General features: G+C 41.3%; 1 protein-coding gene across 2 annotated transcripts in view; it reads right to left on the bottom strand.

The window, feature by feature from the left end:
* LOC126299556 (uncharacterized) overlaps window positions 1-18,577 on the bottom strand; it is a 132,421-nt gene extending 113,844 nt beyond the window's left edge. For both annotated transcript variants that reach the window (XR_007552826.1, XM_049991551.1), the window contains exon 1: window positions 18,492-18,577. The gene's annotated coding sequence lies outside the window, so the exon portion shown is untranslated. The remainder of the gene's footprint in view (window positions 1-18,491) is intronic.
* Window positions 18,578-18,829: the final 252 nt, after the last annotated feature.

Genomic DNA, 18,829 nt, shown 5'->3' with positions numbered 1-18,829 from the left:
AAAAAAAAAGTATTTTTTAAATGCGAACATTTTTAGGTTAGGCTTCACCGTGACTGTTACTGACATTAAATGAAACAACAAATTCACTGTTACCTGTCACCGTTCTATTTTTATTTATTTCCACGAGGCGATTCGAAGGTTTAAACCTCCATCATTTGGTGGATTTACATTAGTTAGTATTTCATTTGTGTGTGTGTTGTGTTACAATTTTTGGAGGAATTTGTGGCACTGCCTAGTGGAGAAACTTACTTAATGTTTACCATTAGATATGTTAATTTTTTGTCAAAAGTAACAATAAACCATATTCTGAAATAGTGTCTTGTTTCTCCACTAGGCAGTGCCATAAGTTCCTCCAAAAATCATAACACAACACACACACAAATGTAATACTAACTAATGTAAATCCACCCAATGATAGAGGTTTAAACCTTCGAAACGCGTCGTGGAAATAAATAAAAACAAAACGGTGACTGGTAACAGTGAGACTAATGTATACTAACAAGTTGCACTTAATTCACAACATGTAACAGACCAAGATGGAAATATCTTGAAACTTCCTGGCAGATTAAAACTGTGCACCGGACCGAGACTCGAACTCGGGACCTTTGCCTTTCGCGGGCAGGTGCTCTACCATCTGAGCTACCCAAGCACGACTCACGCCTCCTCCTCACAGCTTTACGTCTGCCAGTACCTCGTCTCCTACCTTCCAAACTTTTCAGAAGCTCTCTTGCGAACCTTGAAGAACTAGCACCCCTGAAAAGAAACGACATTGCGGAGACATGGCTTAGCAACAGCCTGGGGGATGTTTCCAGAATGAGATTTTCACTCTGCAGCGGAGTGTGTGCTGATATGAAACTTCGTGGGAGATTAAAACTGTATGCCGGACCGAGAAGTTTCATATCAGTGCACACTCCGCTGCAGAGTGAAAATCTCATTCTGGAAACATCCCCCCGGCTGTGGCCAAGCCATGTCTCCGCAATATCCTTTCTTTTAGGAGTGCTAGTTCTGCAAGGTTCGCAGGAGAGCTTCTGCAAAGTTTGGAAGGTAGGAGACGAGGTACTGACAGAAGTAAAGCTGTGAGGAGGGAGGCTGAGTCGTGCTTGGGTAACTCAGATGGTAGAGCACTTGCCCGCGAAAGGCAAAGGTCCTGAGTTCGAGTCTCGGTCCGGCACACAGTTTTAATCTGCCAGGAAGGTTTATATCAGCGTACAGTTTAACGTGGGATCCGAACGGCGTATCGTTCTGTCTGATCTTCACACCATTAACAGGTAAAACCTAGGCTAAAGGTAGGCTAAAATATTCCGTGATCAGATCGGAATTCGACCGTGCAACCTTTCGGTTTTCAGGCACGCAGTTTGTCACAAGACCAATGAGATAAGATCTGTTTCCGTTCCTCTGCGTAGCCATTCTAGTGAAAGGCCTTAAGAAGCGCTATGGAACGTCGTTACCGTTGTCTGTTATAGATGCTTGTGGAAACTGAAGCGATGGAAGGGGAGCCAATCCTTTCGAAGAGAGCGATCGAGGTGGCTTAGTGGCAACTCACGGTACTTGCATTCGGGAGGACGGCTATCCTGATTCGGTTTTCTCCTGATTTGCCTAAAATTCCTTAGGTGAATGTCAGCATAGTTCCTTTGGAAGGGAACGGTCGATTTTTCCACCACCTTCCCCTAACTGAGTTTGTGCTCCATCACTAATCACCTCCTCGTCGTCGAGTAGTTACCTTAATCTCTTTTACTTCATTTCCAAGGACGCTAATGTCTCCATCCGACGACGAAATCACCAATAGGAGTATCAGACCTGCCTACACCTTGTAGCAATGCGGCATTGCCACAGCGATTTTCATTTAATTTTCAACATCTTACTACTCCTCTACTGAAGACGTTTCTTCTCGAAATCAACATAATTTAATCCTCAACTCTTGTAGTCCTGTCGTCCTCACTTCCGTGTAATACTACAGTTTGTAATACCGCGTGCAAAACTTTCACATTCTTTTTCTCGCAAGCTATTAGTCCTACCGAAAAAGTGAACAGCACCTATTTGTAGGAAATTTAATGTAGATAGTTTTTGTACCGGGATACGTTTTCGCTAGAGGCGGTAGTTTTCGAATTATTCAAGAAAAACATAGAAACGCGACATTCAAATGCGTATTTCCTGAATAGCGCGAAAACCGTGGCCGCCAGAGAAAACGTATTTCAGTACAAAATTTAACTGCAATAAATTTCATACAAAAAAGGTCTTGTTCACTGTTTCTCTATGACTTTTAATTTGTGCGTAGAGAGGGAGAGAATATGAAAACGTCGCGGATGGTTTTTGAAGATGTTGCGGGTTCCATAAAACCTATCGGTAGGGGCAGCCGAATCACCTTGTGTTTTCATTTATTTGGATTAATTTTTTGTGTATTATAACTGTGCTATCTGACAGGCTCTCTCATTTAGAGGGACGGTATCAGGCTGATAGAACAAGTATTTGTTTAGTAATGAATCTACATTGTTTCCAGCAGCGTTACAAGCGTGAAATTACGTGAGTATGCAGCTCCTGCGTTACAGGTGAAGACAAAACCGACAGTTCGTTAGACTTTTATTATTTTCCGATTTATTTTGCCTTTTCACTGGAATAACTCTACAATAGTATTCTCTTATTTGAACTAGCTTTTCGAAAGCTACTACATTTTTGCGAAAACAAGATGTTTCAGAGAAAGCATGAGGCATATTTCTACATGCTTCATAGATGTTAATCCGGTTATGGAACGTGGAATGCGCGTATCAGAATTTACTGAACCCTTTAATTTTGTGATAATGCCAAAATAATCATTATTATTACAAAGCCATCATCCTGATTTAGCGAACAACAACACTGCGTTAGTTATACCGCTTAAAGCAACCTGTCAATCAGAATGAAGTCTTCCTGAGAGGAATTCAATGTCAGGATTCGGATTTTATGTTGCTCTTTTGGGTATAAGCGGGAAAATATCTTTTATCAAACTTACTGCCTGAGCAGCGGCATTGCTTGATACATACATCTGCGACGTGAATAAGAATTCGCCCCAGGAATTCGGAAGTTTTGCATATCACCCCTTTCCTTTCCCGTGTTAGCCACACCTCTCATCTCAAGCATTTTTTACTTCATTAGATATATTATACTTTCTTCGGCTGGTAAGTTTATGCCATGATTTTTTAGCCGTAAGTATTTCATAAGCAAGCAGAGTAATCGCAAATAATAGTCTGAAGCAGTTTCTGCTTCGTTTGTGTGCTTCCCTGTAAGTTACGCTGGTAAGGCTCTATCTCGATAATTCCTTCCTATCAACTACCTCTCCCAGTTAAACGTGACGTGAAACCACTTCGTGTCATCTTTCACAAACACCGCATTATACAGAGACTCTTTCCAAAGAGGAACTCCGCGCTCGGTCGTAACGTTCCTCTCTGTTACAGACAGGTCTAGTTTCTTCAGGCATTAACTCCTTCGCTAATTAACCTGTCATCCGCATGACACCCTGGAGCTTGCGCTCTCTGTATGTCTGTCTCTCTCTCTCTCTCTCTCTCTTTCTCTCGTAACAAAGACAGAGCAACGTTCAAAGCCAAATTCTATGTTATAGTCTGTTCACCTGATCTACATTTGGAAGCATGTAATCAAGGGTAATGTACTTAATGTAAAGCTGAGCGCTTCAGTATTAGGACAAACAGTATATAGTTCCTAAATACAATATAAATGTAATAATTGGAGCCAATTATGCCATTCAGATATATGGGAGTTACAAAATGTGGAGAAATGAAGTAGGGTAAGGTCACCTAAATATGATTTAAAAAACCCAAAAATTTGTCTATATTTTTGAAAGAAAAAGAGTAATTGTTAGGAGAAAATTGTAAATATTAGAATGTATTACTTGCTTTAAAATGACGTATTTAATATGTATACTAGAAAAAATAAAAATTGTGTATCATTTTTTGGAATGAAATTCTTAGATATGATAGGGCCGGTCCAGATTATGATACAGATGTGATAGTGCTATGTAAACTGACGATATAAGATCAAGGTCTTAAAAATGGGTTAAGGAACACACAAAACGATACATAGGTGTAACCTGGATTTTTCTTTGGGAATGTTTCTAAGCTATTTATGGCTGAAACGTACGTCAGAGGGAAGAAGAGAATCAATGTCTTGTTTTTTTCATGAACATCAGCAGGACCGTCAGACACGAAGCAAATTCCTCGTTTGATATTTCCCACCTCCGTAGTAAACAAGAAATTTGCAATTTCTCTATCACGTCGTTCTTATTAATAAGAGAAATGTCTTTTTCATTTAATGTGAAAACTATTTTGTCCTTATTGGCAGAGTCTAGACCCATAGCTTCTAGGTCATTTTCCAGTGCTTTTTGGACGGTGCAGACATATCTGTTGCTGTATGAATTCCTCTTTTCTCCTCCCAATTTAGCCAAGGTACAGTCTCCTCCACCTACATGTGCAGGCTCAGTCATTACAATAGTATCTGGTGCGGATTCGCCAAATGGATCGGTATCATCCACGCTGTTGTCACTATTCAAAGATACGTCAGAATCAGAATCAGCATTCTCAGATTCGTTTATTTTTTGTGTACTTGCCACAGAATTGGCCACAGTCATAGCTTTTTTGGCTCTCCTGATATCGGTCTTGTTCTTTTTCAGCAATGAGTTTACTATTCGAGGTGTAGTCTCTTGCAAATGTGTTTGCTGGGGCATGGGTATGGTGGCAACCCGCGTTACACCGTTGCTTGGCTGGTGGCTAGACAATAGGCGACAGTAAATCACTTTCAAGGATGAACTGTATCATGTTTTGGAATAGAGCATGTCATATTTTAGGATTATACTGACTGTTTACTAAATATCTCTTGATAACAAGTGTCTCAATAATGAATAATTCAGCAGATAGACTACAATTTTCTGTGTGTAACACAAATAAGGTAGGTAAAAAGTCAGTATTTGCGAATACGTGGCAAATGTCCTAGAAATTTGTGCACCTTATCCTATAGTTAAAATGGTGTTCCTAGATTTGTTGGTAGAGTGTTAGGAAACTATAGTTTTTCTTCGGTACTTTGAAGACACTTGTACGGGCTATACTGGAACACTGATTACGTATTTGGGATCCATATTTTGTTCAATTAGCAAGGGATATGGAAATGCACCGCGAACATTCGCAATCTTGTTAAGCTCGCGGAAGAGTGTAACAGAAACGCCTGAAATTGTCAAATAGCAGTCACTTGCAGAAGTACGCTTAATATTACAAAGAACCCTACTTAGAAAATTCCAATAATCTGTTTTCACGACGCTGGCTACGACTATTATTGAATTTCCTAAATATTACATTAATAAAAGCGCTTCCTGTGGCATATAAGAATGATTATTCCAACGCTTCATCAATAAATAGAAGGGAATGGAGCATTAATATGTAACAAAATGAAAAATTATGATTAGGATTTAGCATACGGCGGAGGACGAGGCGCTTCAGTCCGGGACCGCGGCTGCTGCTACGGTCGCAGGTTCGAATCCTGCCTCGGGCATGGATGTGTATGATGTCCTTCGGTTGGTTAGGTTTAATTAGTTCTAAGTCTAGGGGACTGACGACCTCAGATGTTAAGTCCCACAGTGCTTAGAGCCATTTGAACAATTTGGACGACGCGGTTATTATAGAAAGTTAAAGTTCGAATGGGGAAGGCAATCGTCCGTGTCCTTATCAAGCGCATCACTTCGACATTCCACTTAACCGATTTAAGGATACTACGGTAGACGTAGACCTGTCTGTCCGGACGTTGATTCGAACCACATTCAGACCAGTGCTACTGTGATTTCTTCTGCGAAGTCTAGATGTGATCGATTAACTGTTCGTGCCCTATCTTCACTAGCACCTTCCTGAAGTTCCGATCTCTTGGTATATGATTATTAAGAACCACTGATGAATCAGTACTGACTGGAGCAGCCCTACGTTTTCGTGTGAGTCAACGTTGGAACCGCAGGAGCAGCGGGTATCTTTCTCACGTTTTAACCGTTTTAACTGAGTTCAGGGAAACAGAAGAAATTCTAGTACTGGGAACAATACCGCGAGCTGTTCTCTAATTACAAACTCGTGAAAGAACACTGGTTTACACGATGTCACCTCATCTGATCATCCAGTGTGGAATTCCTTAGTCTTAAAATATTGCAGCTAATCTTCAGATCCTCAACCACTTGATGCAGCTCCATTGCGTCAAACCAACTGTGACTCAGCTTCCCATCGCGCAGCTAGTACGCTTAGGTTCTTTCTAATAGCTGGGGTGTATATGTTGTGGTGCGTTTACATATTACACACGCGTAGAGTTGCTGACTCGTTGTGACAGTGAAGTGTGATAACCCTCTAAAACATTACGAATATCTGATTAACACGTAGAGCACCGAGCCAATTTTACTGGCTTTCCGTTGAGACGGCAGTCCTAAGTGCCGGCGACTGCTTGCCGTGTGATGAGTTGGCGTAGAAACAGGCACGTAATGATGCGCCTGCAGTGGCCGCAACCCATCCGACGCACACGCCGTGTTTGCCACCTAACATACAGGCGTTACCCTGAAAAAAATTCGCTCGGCAATTGCCGCCGAGCTAGTAAATAAAATATAAGCACATCACTTATCGGTAGCCGAGTTGTATAAACGGGCGTGGTATGCTAAGAAGGCAACCGCCAGGAGACGACCATTTAGGGAAAGCAACAGTTGTGCAAGAAGTGCCTCTAGTTTCACAGCGATTATTTTCAAAAAGCGTTGTTGCCAATTGAAGCAAAAAGGAGAAGGGAGTGACTCATCGAATGCGTTATTTGTACCACGTAAACGTCGCCGTGTAGTATGACTGCCGTCATCTGACGGTGATAATTCGTCTGATGGTTCAGTAAGTGTTGACTGAACGTGGTTTGATCCAGGAGGCACCAGACGAACACTGTGCATTTTACGAGTGCCCACGTTGCCAAAATGAGTGGCGGATATGAGCAAAATTGTAACAAAGTCGAAGATTTTTGTGGAATTTTTGTCACAGATAAAATATTTGAGTACATCAGTGAATAATCAGTATAGTGCCTACACAAACGGCAATAGCAGTAGGTGCCAACAAACAAGTATGAAATGGACTGATTTTGTGGGTAGACTGGTGAAACGTTCATCCATACATTTCCATTAGTCCCAGGATCCACTATTTGAATAACCATTACCGCGAAAGGTAATGAGTAGAGATTATTTCGAAATTCTACTGAGAACGCTGCATTTTGCACATAGCATGAAAGTTTGTGGTTCAGATCGTATCTCAGAAGTTCATTTCATTATCGACGAACTGAACAGAAATTTTAAAACAATATTATGATCCTGCCGAAATACTATGTATCGACGAGTGTTTAATACCATTCCGAAGACGAATTATGTTCAGGCAAAATACTAGAAACACAGGAGATACAAGTATGGGATTAAAATGTTTAAACTGCGCTGCGATAGTGGATACTGCTACAGTTTTAGAATTTGCACTGACAAAGCATTTCATAAAGAAACTACCATACCAACGAATGTTTTGTAGAATTTATGACAAGATGTATTCAATAAATGTACATTATGTACTGATAATTGGTACGCCAGTGTAGATTTGGCTAGCAAACTCGTAACAAAGAATACACATTTCATCGGTAAGCTTCGAGTAATTCCCAAAGAAACTGTAACGACCAAACTGAATCGCAGGGAATTGAATGGAAGAAATGGCTCTGTGCACTATGCGACTTAACTTCTGAGGTCATCAGTCGCCTATAACTTAGAACTACTTAAACCTAACTAACCTAAGGACATCACACACATCCATGCCCGAGGCAGGATTCGAAATTGTGACCGTAGCGGTCGCTCGGTTCCAGACTGTAGCGCCTAGAACCGCACGGCCACTCCGGCCGGCTGAATACAAAAGAAAACAGCCAAAAAAGTAGTGTCCTAAAATTAAAAGATAAAGGAGACGTTTTGGCTCTTTCGACCAAACATTCGAATGAAATGGAAAACGAGACTACCAACAGAGGCTTTCAAAAATGGTTCAAATGGCTCTAAGCACTATGGGACTCAACTGCTGTGGTCATTAGTCCCCTAGAACTTAGAACTACTTAAACCTAACTAACCTAAGGACATCACACACATCCATGCCCGAGGCAGGATTCGAACCTGCGACCGTAGCAGTCGCATGGTTCCGGACTGCGCGCCTAGAACCGCGAGACCACCGCGGCCGGCACAGAGGCTTTTACCGAACACCAAAAACGTTACTGAATGTAATAAGTGAAAAAGTACTATTTGACCTTTCTGATCATGTGAGTGCATATAGCAATCCTTTGAGAAAAACAGTGAAATGGTATCGAAAGTAAGCATTCAATCATTTTTCTTTTAATTTTTTTTTTTTAACACTGCTGTTGTGAATGCGTTATACACAGGGTGACAATTATTGAACTATATGAAAATAAACTTAAATTAGTTACAAACTACGGTCTGTACACACTTTATTCTACATGAAAACGTGCCTACAGATATTCCGATTTAGGTTACGACATGTTCGATATGCCTGTCATCATTGGTGATGATGTGGCGTAGACGGATAGCAAAATTCTGCGTGACCCGCTGAACTGTCGGTACATCGATGCAGTCGATGACCTCCCAAATGGCTGTTCTCAGATAGGCAATGGTTGTGGGGATATTGCAGTCTATAATGTATCCCCACAAAAAGGAGTTGCATGTATTCAGATCTGATAATATGGCGGGCAATAGAGGCCCATGTCAGTGATCCCTGGGTGCCTCAGTCCCAAAATAAGGTCCCCAAAGTGCTCCTCCAGGACATCAAACACTCTCCCGATACGATGGGGTCGAGCTCCGTCTTGCATGAACCACAGCTTGTCCAAATCAGGGTCACTTCGGATAATGGGGATGAAATCATCTACCAGAATCTTCACGTACTGTTGGGTAGTCACCGCGCCATCAAGGAATATCGCACCGACTGGACATTGCACACCACACCGTCACCCTCTGAGGCTGAAGAGACTTCTCCTTCGCGAAATACTGATTCTCAGTCCTCCAAGTGTGCAAATTTTGCTTATCGAGGAACCCATCCAAATGAAACTGTGTTGCATCGCTAAACAAAACCATACTAATTCCCATCACGCCCCGCGGCCAACCGTGCAGTTTGAACGTCCTAACGCAAACCGTTCAGACGTTATGTCGATTTTATTTCATATACACTGAACAGCCAAAGAACCTGGTACACCTGCCTGATATCGTGTAGGGCCCCCGTGAGCACGCAGAAGTGCCGCAGCACGACGTGACATGGCCTCGACTAATGTCTGAAGTAGTGCTGGAGGGAACTGACACCGTGAGTCCTGCAGGGCTGCCCATAAATCCGTAAGAGTACAACGGAGTGGAGATCTCTTTTGAACAGCACGTTGCAAGGCATCCCAGATATGCTCAATAATGTTCATGTCTGGCAAGTCTGGTAGCCAGCGGAAGTGTTTAAACTCAGAAGAGTGTACCTGGAGGCACTCTGTAGAAATTCTGGACGTTGGAGTGTCGCATTGTCCTGCTGGAATTGCCCAAGTCCGTCGGAATGCATAATGGACATAAATGAGTGCAGCTGATCAGACAGGATTCTTACATAAGTGTCACCTGTCATAGCCGTATCAGGGGTCCCATATCACTCTAGCTACACACGCCCCACACCATTACAGAGCCTCCACCAGCTTGAACAGTCCCCTGCTGACATGCAAGGTCCATGGATTCATGAGGTCGTTTCCATACCAGTACACGTCCCTCCGCTCGATACAATTTGAAACGAGACTCGTCCGACCATGCAACATGTTTCCAGTCATCAACAGTACAATGTCAGTGTTGACGGGCACGGGTGAGGCGTAAGGCTTTGTGGTGTGCAGTCATCAAGGGTACACGAGGTGGTTCTTCGGCTACGAAAGTCCATATTGATGATGTTCCGTTGAATGATTCGCATGCTGACACTTGTTGATGACTCAGCATTGAAATCTGCCTCTATTTGCGGAAAGGTTGCACTTCTATAACGTTCTACGATTCTCTTCTGTCATTGTTGGCCCCGTTCTTGCAGGATCTTTTTCCGGCGGCAGCGATGTCGCAGAATTGATGTTTTACCGGGTTGCTGGTATTCACGGTACACTCGCGAAATGGGCGTACGGGAAAATCCCCACTTCATCGCTACTTCTTAGATGCTGTATCCCATCGCTCGTGCGCCGGTTATAATAACACATTCAAAATCACTCACTTCTTGATAACCTGCCATTGTAGCAGCGCTAACCGATCTAACGACTGCGCCAGACACTTGTTGCCTTATATAGGCGTTGCCGACAGCTGCGTCGTATTCTGCCTGTGTCATATCTCTCTATCTGAATACGCATGCCTATACCACTTTTTTGGGGGGTTTCAGTGTAGTTCAATAATTGTCACCCTGTCTATTCCAAGGCGTGACGGGGCAGAAAATATTATTCGCAATATTTCGGGAATAGCTGATAGACCCGTTTAGGCGGCATTCACATGAAGGAACAACAGTTAGCGCCGCTAGAAGAAGAAGCGAACTCGAATTGGACGCAAAGGAAAGAAATACGCATGAAGTGCGTAGATATCGTTCTGAATGTTACCAGATGGATACAAAAACATACGGGTGCAGTGCTGCTAGAAAACCAACTAAGCAGGCAGTTACCTTTTGTAATACGTGCAAATCTAATCAACATCTTTGTAGTGAATGTTCTAATAAACTTTATTAATATTACAGCATTTGTATTTTAACCTTGATGCTGACGTCTAGATGGGCTTATGTCGTCCAAAAGAAAAGATCACTGTCAGTCTCTACGGACTAAAAAGGAAACTCTGAAAAGAAATATGCTACATCACAGATAAATTTACGAAAAGACGTCCACAATTCTACGAACATCAATGTGGGATGTATAAAACCAGACTCACACAGAAAATATTCAACATCGTAGTCCAAGTATATTAAAGATCAGATGGATGAAAGAAACGTAATAAAACCTGGAATAACAGAAAATCTCACAAGAAGAAATTAAGGACAGAAAAAATTCTGAAATAACATTAGAAAGAACAACACTGAACAAGTCTCAAAAGAAGAAACACCAAGGAAGAAGTGGACGAAGGAAATGGAGGTATAACACAATGGATTGATGAAGAAGTTGCAGAAAGAGAAAAAATGAGGAAAAGGAAGTGAAACTGTGGCTGTCTCAAGTTCGCCGTTTTGGAGAATGCCGGACTGTTGCTTCATAGTACCTCACGCTATATGCGTTGCATGTCTTGGACTCGGGACCAGTGAAGAAATTTTTAGGTTCCAGTCGTCGCATACAGACTGCTTACTGCCGGGCACGCGTAATTACAACATAGAGTATCACAAAACTGTATCTGCAGGATGAAAGAAATGCATTCGAAAGCACGTCAGAGTTGGAAGGGATGCCTAGATTTTAGGCGTTTGCGACGTACAGAGGGAGATCAGCATTCAGGATTTTTGGGAGATGATAAAGTTGTACAAGCAACAGGAATAGGGACAGAAAAAATGTAAAAGAAGTTGTTCAACCATTGACGCAATGAGTGCCCAGTATGCGGAATCCAATGCAATAAGAGGACTAAGAGACGAGTATGGAGTTGTGCAAGGTTCAATTTCGTCACCCCTCTTCTACAAAATTTACATTAGGGACCTACATAACACAGTCCTGGAGAAGATGGGAGTTCTGCAATACGTAGACATCGATGTATCTATGTATATGGAGATTGCTTCTCTGAGGCTCCTCAGCGAAAGAAACATAATCTGGAAGGCGCATATAAATCATATTGGTAGAAGTATTAGGGCTTATCATATTGATAATGAAAATTTATTGAATTTATTGAGGATTGAGCATCCGCACAGCTCTGCAGCCTTACCGGGAATGGTACGCCCAATTATTGATTGCGGGAGACGTAGCCACGCATCTGCGACAGACAGCTGCCGTGTCAAAATTAACAAATGCCAATACTATGCGCTGGGAGTCTGCGTGGGAGCAATTCGCTCCGTCTCAGCCAATGCACTATTAATTGAAGAACAGGAGCTTCCAAGTCGTCCACGCAGAGGTAACTTACTATCAGTTTCCTTGCGAAAAAATCTCAAACCGGTTACTGCAATTTTCAAGTGATTGCTTTAAATTTACTCACACAGTGCTTGATTGGACTCGCTGCGTTACTGAAACATCCTCCATCAGTACAAGAGTTCTGAAACATGTAGATTGTTTTCAACAAGATTATCAGGCTATTTTGACTACACAGTTTTAACGCTTCATACCCACTACAATTCTTCTAGGTGAAGGTAATAAATGGCATTCCCTCTGCCCAAGGTACCCAATTAAATAATACAAAAAATGGCTCTGAGCACTATGCGACTTAACTTCTGGGGTCATCAGTCGCCTAAAACTTAGAACTAATTAAAACTAACTAACTTAAGGACATCACACACATCCATACCCGAGGCAGGATTCGGACCTACGACCGTAGCGGTCGCTCGGCTCCAGACTGTAGCGCCTAGAACCGCACGGCCACTTCGGCCGGCTAAATAATACAGATGTGGTGCAGTTTTAAGACATAATCCCGAGACAGTCTATATCTGCTCTGGTGGCACCATAAGCAGTGAATATTGGCAGCACATTCTACACTCCAAGTTTGCAGACGATTGGTTTATCCAAACTAGCGACGGTCATATTACATTTCCGCTTGCTGGTGGCAACATCTTCATACGTGTCAGTCAGCGATTCACTATCTGCTTTCACGATTATGAAAAACGTTAGCGCCAGCTAGACATAAAACGCTAGAGCATGTAAGATCGTTGGCGTGCTGGTATCGATGGGAGAAAAAGACACATCTTTTAACATTACTTGGATGAAATCACATAGTGCGGTGATTGGTAACGAAGTTGTTGACCACTTATTCATAAAAGTTGCTAAAACAGATCCAGGGAACACCTGTCTTAACCTTATTGTGCAACATGCACCATTATAAAAAAACTTTAATTTCTATGGTATCAACGCTGTATCAATGCCAGGTCTAGAAAATTTTTCCTAGTCGTGACATACTGTCAGACTATACCATACACAAGATAATAGTTCAAATTTAGCTTAATAACAACCTGTCTATGAACAGATGAAACGTTTATTAGAATGATTAAGGAAGGCATAGCATAATCTTACAGGAGGACCTGTGGAAGATTGATCGCCCAAAGCTATCTTCAGAAGAGTGCCGCGTAATTTATTTTCAACAGAATCAGCGTCAGGGGCAAAAATTTTTACGTCAACTTTCCAGTAATAAATTATGTCCGAGCTACAGCCCCACAAACCGCGTCAAACCATTCAGTTTCCACCACTTTCCGGTTCATCCCCGATAACGCAACAAATAGAATGATCATAATTAAAGACATGACATGTGACGAACCGTGACCACTTGTAACATCACGAAGAAATTCAGACACCGTCTGGGTCAATTTTTATGTTTATCCGGATTACCGGTTTACTGCCATTCGGAACCATTAGATTTTCATCTGAAGACAAGATCAAAATGGGTAACCCAAATAAATCTAAAAAAGTGATCCAGAAAGTATCTGTCTTTCTTCATTATAAAAAGAGAGATACTTGTTACAAGATATGGAGATGCTTACATTCCGTGGATCAAGCTTACGTCGGTCTGCGATTAATAATCTGTATTTGTTTTCAGCAAGAGCAGCGTTCAGATCCCGGTGACAGGCCTATCAGAGAATTTTAAGTTAGTTCCAGCAATGAGGCTACAGGTGGTTTCTCTACTCGTTCTCCTGAAATGGAACCAGTGTTCAGTTCTGTATAATTTTTCTGTCAACATGAAATTGAACTCTAACAGAAACGGAAGATCAGGAATTATTTTCAGATCTTACAGAGCGTGTGAAAACGTCGGAACCCAGTAGGTTTTAAAAACATATCATAATTTCACAGTTTACATACCCGAGATCAACGCGTACCGTTATAGCTAGACTCAAAATGCCACTGACGATAAAGCGGAACAAAGAGTTTATTCAGTAGAATACGATGTGGTATTTTGAAACAAAGAGAAACTGGATCTCATTTTATCCATCCTTTGTTAATAAGGCAGTTTTCAGAGACGTTAAGAGAAGTAAATAAATAGAAATATGAAATAAGCATTCTCAGTCTTGATACGCTACAGTCAGAACACAGAAATCAAATTCTCGAGGTCTGCTTGATGGGAATTACTTTTCCTGAGGCTAAAGAAAACGAAATTTTTTATTGCGAGGGTAGCCTGTGCGCTGACTTTCGACGTAAAAGAATTTAAGAACCGGCAGCGAAAGCTTTCTGATCTGATTACGTTTGAGAGGTGGGTCGTATAGCCATTAGTGACGGGGTTCGCACCGGAGCGAGTGTAAGGAACCTTCTCGTATGATTGTATGGGAGGTAGAGGGCTTGTACAGGACAGTCCACTCTGGTGACTGATTTTAGTATCAAATGAAGGAATGTGCACTGTAGTCCGCCATAAGCAGCTTCCACCATTTTCTACAGTTCTTGCTGTTGCTAGATATGAGGGTGTATTATGTGCGGCATCTGTAAATGCACATTTCAGTGCTGTATAATACATTGGAATATATTTTTAATTCTTCAATTACAGAAAATTAAGGCAAGTAAAATTCTATACATTTTTAAAACTTGTTATATAGCGTTTGGACGGAAAGCCATACATCATCGATCGTGCGCCATCTTGTAGCTTGCAATAGAAGGTCATTTACTATAACATGGGATATTTGCATATTAACTGAGTTTCGTTAATGTCTTAACAATTTTACCTGTCTTGAAAATGGAGGCTTGTGTTAATTTCTAATAGCTTCAATTTTAAAACGCATTTTACTTGTAAAAATGACTGCTGTCATTTGAATATGAAATAATAACATATATTAAACTTCTATTATAGAGCTGACTAGAGGCGAAAGTCTGAAAAGTGTCACAATGCCCTCCGCAACCGTCAGTTTAAGGTGATAAAAGCAGTCATTCGCTAACAGCTAGGTTTCTGCTCATTCCCTACAGGAAAGTTACTTCCATTACACTCTTACGGTAGATATGGCCGGTATTTGTGCAATGCTGATGAGGATAATTAATTCAGACTACGCGCCACACCTTCAGCAACCCTCGTATGTATAAGGTAATGAATCTCATCCAAAATTAGGAACTTGCTGGAGTAGTTAACAACTTGTCATTTCACGCTATACGGCTGCAAGTCTTTGGACACAGATTGCTGTACTTTCCAAAGGCTCCAACCGTGTAACTCATAGCTTGTAGGTCCTCCTATTGTTACTATTACGGGGATTCAATAATCGGCGAAGATTTTTGACCACTGATTGATAAGCTGAAGACATAATTTGTTTCCTTTCTTTTAGAAGCATGGTAGACAGTCATTATCGAACTTCAGGCTGAGTGTATTCTGCACACATGTGACACATTCCATTACTTTATGTTACATTAATCATATTCCATGAATCTCATGGAGAAGAATGGGATGCGAAAAAAGTCGAAGATGTGCATTTAACTTGATTTAAGCGCAAAACAATAAAATAACATTACAATTCTAATTATACATGATCCTAAAATATTTAATTTAAGAGTTTCTGTGAAGATACACTTCAATGGAGCACAAAGTTCAGAAAGTTCTTTAGTTCCGTTTTAAACTACACTACATTACTTCCATGACATTTAAAGTGATTAGATAGATTGTTGAATACATGAGCAGCCATGTATCTGACTTACTTCTGTACTGCCGGTGTGGTCGAGCGATTCTAGGCGCTACAGTCTTGAACCACGCGACCGCTATGGTCGGAGGTTCGAATCCTGCCTCAGGCACGGATGTGTGTGATGTCATTAGGTTAGTTAGGTTTAAGTAGTTCTAAGTTCTAGGGGACTGATGACCACAGCAGTTAAGTCCCATAGTGCTCAGAGCCATTTGAACCATTTTACTTCTGTACTAATGTTAATCACTGAGGTCTTAATAGAGGTTTTTTTTGGTCCTAGTATTATATTCATGCTTTTCATCATTTTTATGAAAATAGAAACATTAGTAATACCAAAAGACATTGAGGATATATGTGTTGTAAAATAATTGTCAAAATACTCTGTTTTTTGAAGAGATAACTGCATGATTTTGAATTAACACTAGATATAATTATTAAAACTTTTGTATTCTGTAATTACAATTCCTGTAACTTGAATGTCCACAGAAAATGATTCCATAACTCATTTGTGAATGGAAATATGCAGAATAAGCCAATTTCATAGTTTTTATAGTTGTAGTTTTCAGTTGGGTGGTTAAGAAATTATTCCAGTTTCCTTCAGACTTGTAGTGTACAGCGGTTGATGATGTTTGGTAGTTGTTCGTACGGTACACTTCAGAATTCGGTGGAGTTCTTCAGCGTACCACTGAATAGGTTGTACTGCCTCCCTAGCGTTCACAGTCTCTTCAGCTTCAGTGATAGTGACCGTCTGTTGCAATGTGTGACATTGTAGGTCACTGCAATCACGCCCATGCCCTGTTCGAACCAAAATAAATTCCCTCCATTTACCCTTCCTGACAGAAACAACGTCTACAATTTGTTTTCACATTGCGCCTGCATTTATTAATTAGATGCTTACGGACACACATTGTGCTCTGGGCGATGTGTCTGTGAACCTTCGTCCTTATAGTGTACTATGGATAGTGATAATCGGCAGTGGCGTCTGTGGGTTGAGGTTTCTTATTTGGATATTTCCGTGGTATCGCAACATTCCTCAAAGGCTCGTTTACCACTGTGGGAACTCATCATATTTCCTTTTGGCGTATTACATTTTGTGCTACTTTTCATATAATTGTACAACATTACTGTCTTCGAGCTACCTCCTGAACTTAAGCCTTACTGGCGGTAATCTACCTGATCACTATATATAGAAATTCATTGTTGTTCGTGAGAACGATGGTATTTCCTCAGTTACTACATAATTCTACTCTGAGTGGCGATGCGGATAGAATCTTCTCAAAGAACAACGCAATGTCCAGAAACAGAAACCAAGCCGGTCCGTAACCAGCAACAGTTGTCGCCTTGATTAACGATAAATACCAACAGAGACAGCAAAGACATTCAGACAGAGGTATAAGCTGTCAGCACGTACTGAAAATCACAGTATGGAGTTTGAGTTCCCTCTGCTGAATTAGTCAAGTGTCTTAATCTTTGCACCATAATCTCAAATCCAGCACTGGAAATGTCGCTCCATGTTCAGAGTCATCATTTCATATGAGGTGTCTCATAGGAGCCAACTAGAGGACTGCTTCAAGGTATAATACACTAAAGTAATAAAGTTTGTCGATACGCGAGATATCCTATACAGTTCAAGCACAATGAATTTTCTGTTAATTACTATCGAGTTCGCGTTAAAACCATCTATCTGCGTTTTAAACATGAAAAGGTTCGCCACCTACTGCACTGATAAGTGAAAGCTTTTGAAAGAAATTGAAGAATAATTCATTCAGGATTGAAACATCTGATGGAGACTTTGCTGCATCCATCCGCAGCTTTTATAACAAGCTTTGAAGCTCTTTTCCTGTAATATTCAGAAATATTACACTGCAGGTTACTGTACAAAATATGACGAGTTCAGATTATTTTATCCTAAAGTTTCAGATTTTAAAAGTCTGCGTAAGAACGACACTTGACGTCAACAGAATGAGGCGTAGTTATGAAAATGACTTATTTTCGTGGCTCTTGGAGCAAAATTTTGCCGTCTAACCTACAAGGTATTTCGTTTTAAGAACCTCCGCTACAAACAGTGGCAGTAATTAGGCAATGACATAAAACGAGGAATGTGCACAAAAACCTTAAGTAATTTTCTCAGAAAAGAGCAAATATTGCAATTTGTACTGAGATATTTTCGGTTAATTTCTTTGCTGCCAAATTAACGACACGTAAAACAGCTAAAATCTGATTCGTGTCGCTGTCGGATGCTCGGAACGTGTACCGGTGCAACAAGTTTCGCGCTCGTTAACGCGTGTTTGCCACGATATTCTGCATTCCCTGATCTTTCCATCAAATAACGACAAACTATGCCTCATCCTGGTTTCTGTTTTCCCTTATCCTGAGAAGTTTTTCGAATTTTACCTACAGAGATTTCCTTCTTCTTCTTTTAGAAGCAATTCACTTCTTCTGGAAACTGTGAAGGTGATGATATTTAACCACAAGAAAACGGCCAAAATCGCTCCCCTGGGCCTTCTGGTAACCAGAGAATTGGAATACAATAGTAGAATGGACTTATTTCGCATGCGCGCAATATCGTGTGAAACATAACATTTTTGTCATTTACTTTGGAAAATAACGCAATTTCTCACAGTCGGAGAATGCGCAAGCGGCGGATAAATGTTGGCAGGATGAGGGAAGGATGGATGATGGCTGCGCGACACTTACCGTCACTAGTAGAAGACAGCAGAAGAGCTGGTGGCTGGAGACGAAGCAACGGCTGCGGAACGGCGGCTCAAAGTGGCCACTCCGGCGCTGCCGCCGCCTATTTCTAGGCTTGCCCGCCGGGCGCACCCTCGGCAGCGCATGCGCACAACCTCTGCTTAAACAAAATCTGCGCGACCAATCGCGTGTCTTCACTACGGACACCGGCACTAGGTTTTCCTTGTTTTATTGTTACTAGAACCGCAGACGTAATCGTTGCTCATGTGGTGTGGGAGAATTGCAATTTAATTTGTAACTGGAGTCTGTGGTGGCGCAAACTTACAAATGCAGGTGTCTAATGA

The sequence above is a fragment of the Schistocerca gregaria genome, chromosome X (assembly GCF_023897955.1).
Source record: "Schistocerca gregaria isolate iqSchGreg1 chromosome X, iqSchGreg1.2, whole genome shotgun sequence".
Lineage (NCBI taxonomy): Eukaryota > Metazoa > Arthropoda > Insecta > Orthoptera > Acrididae > Schistocerca > Schistocerca gregaria.
Note: the sequence above shows the minus strand (reverse complement) of the source record. Positions and strands in the feature narration are given on the sequence as shown.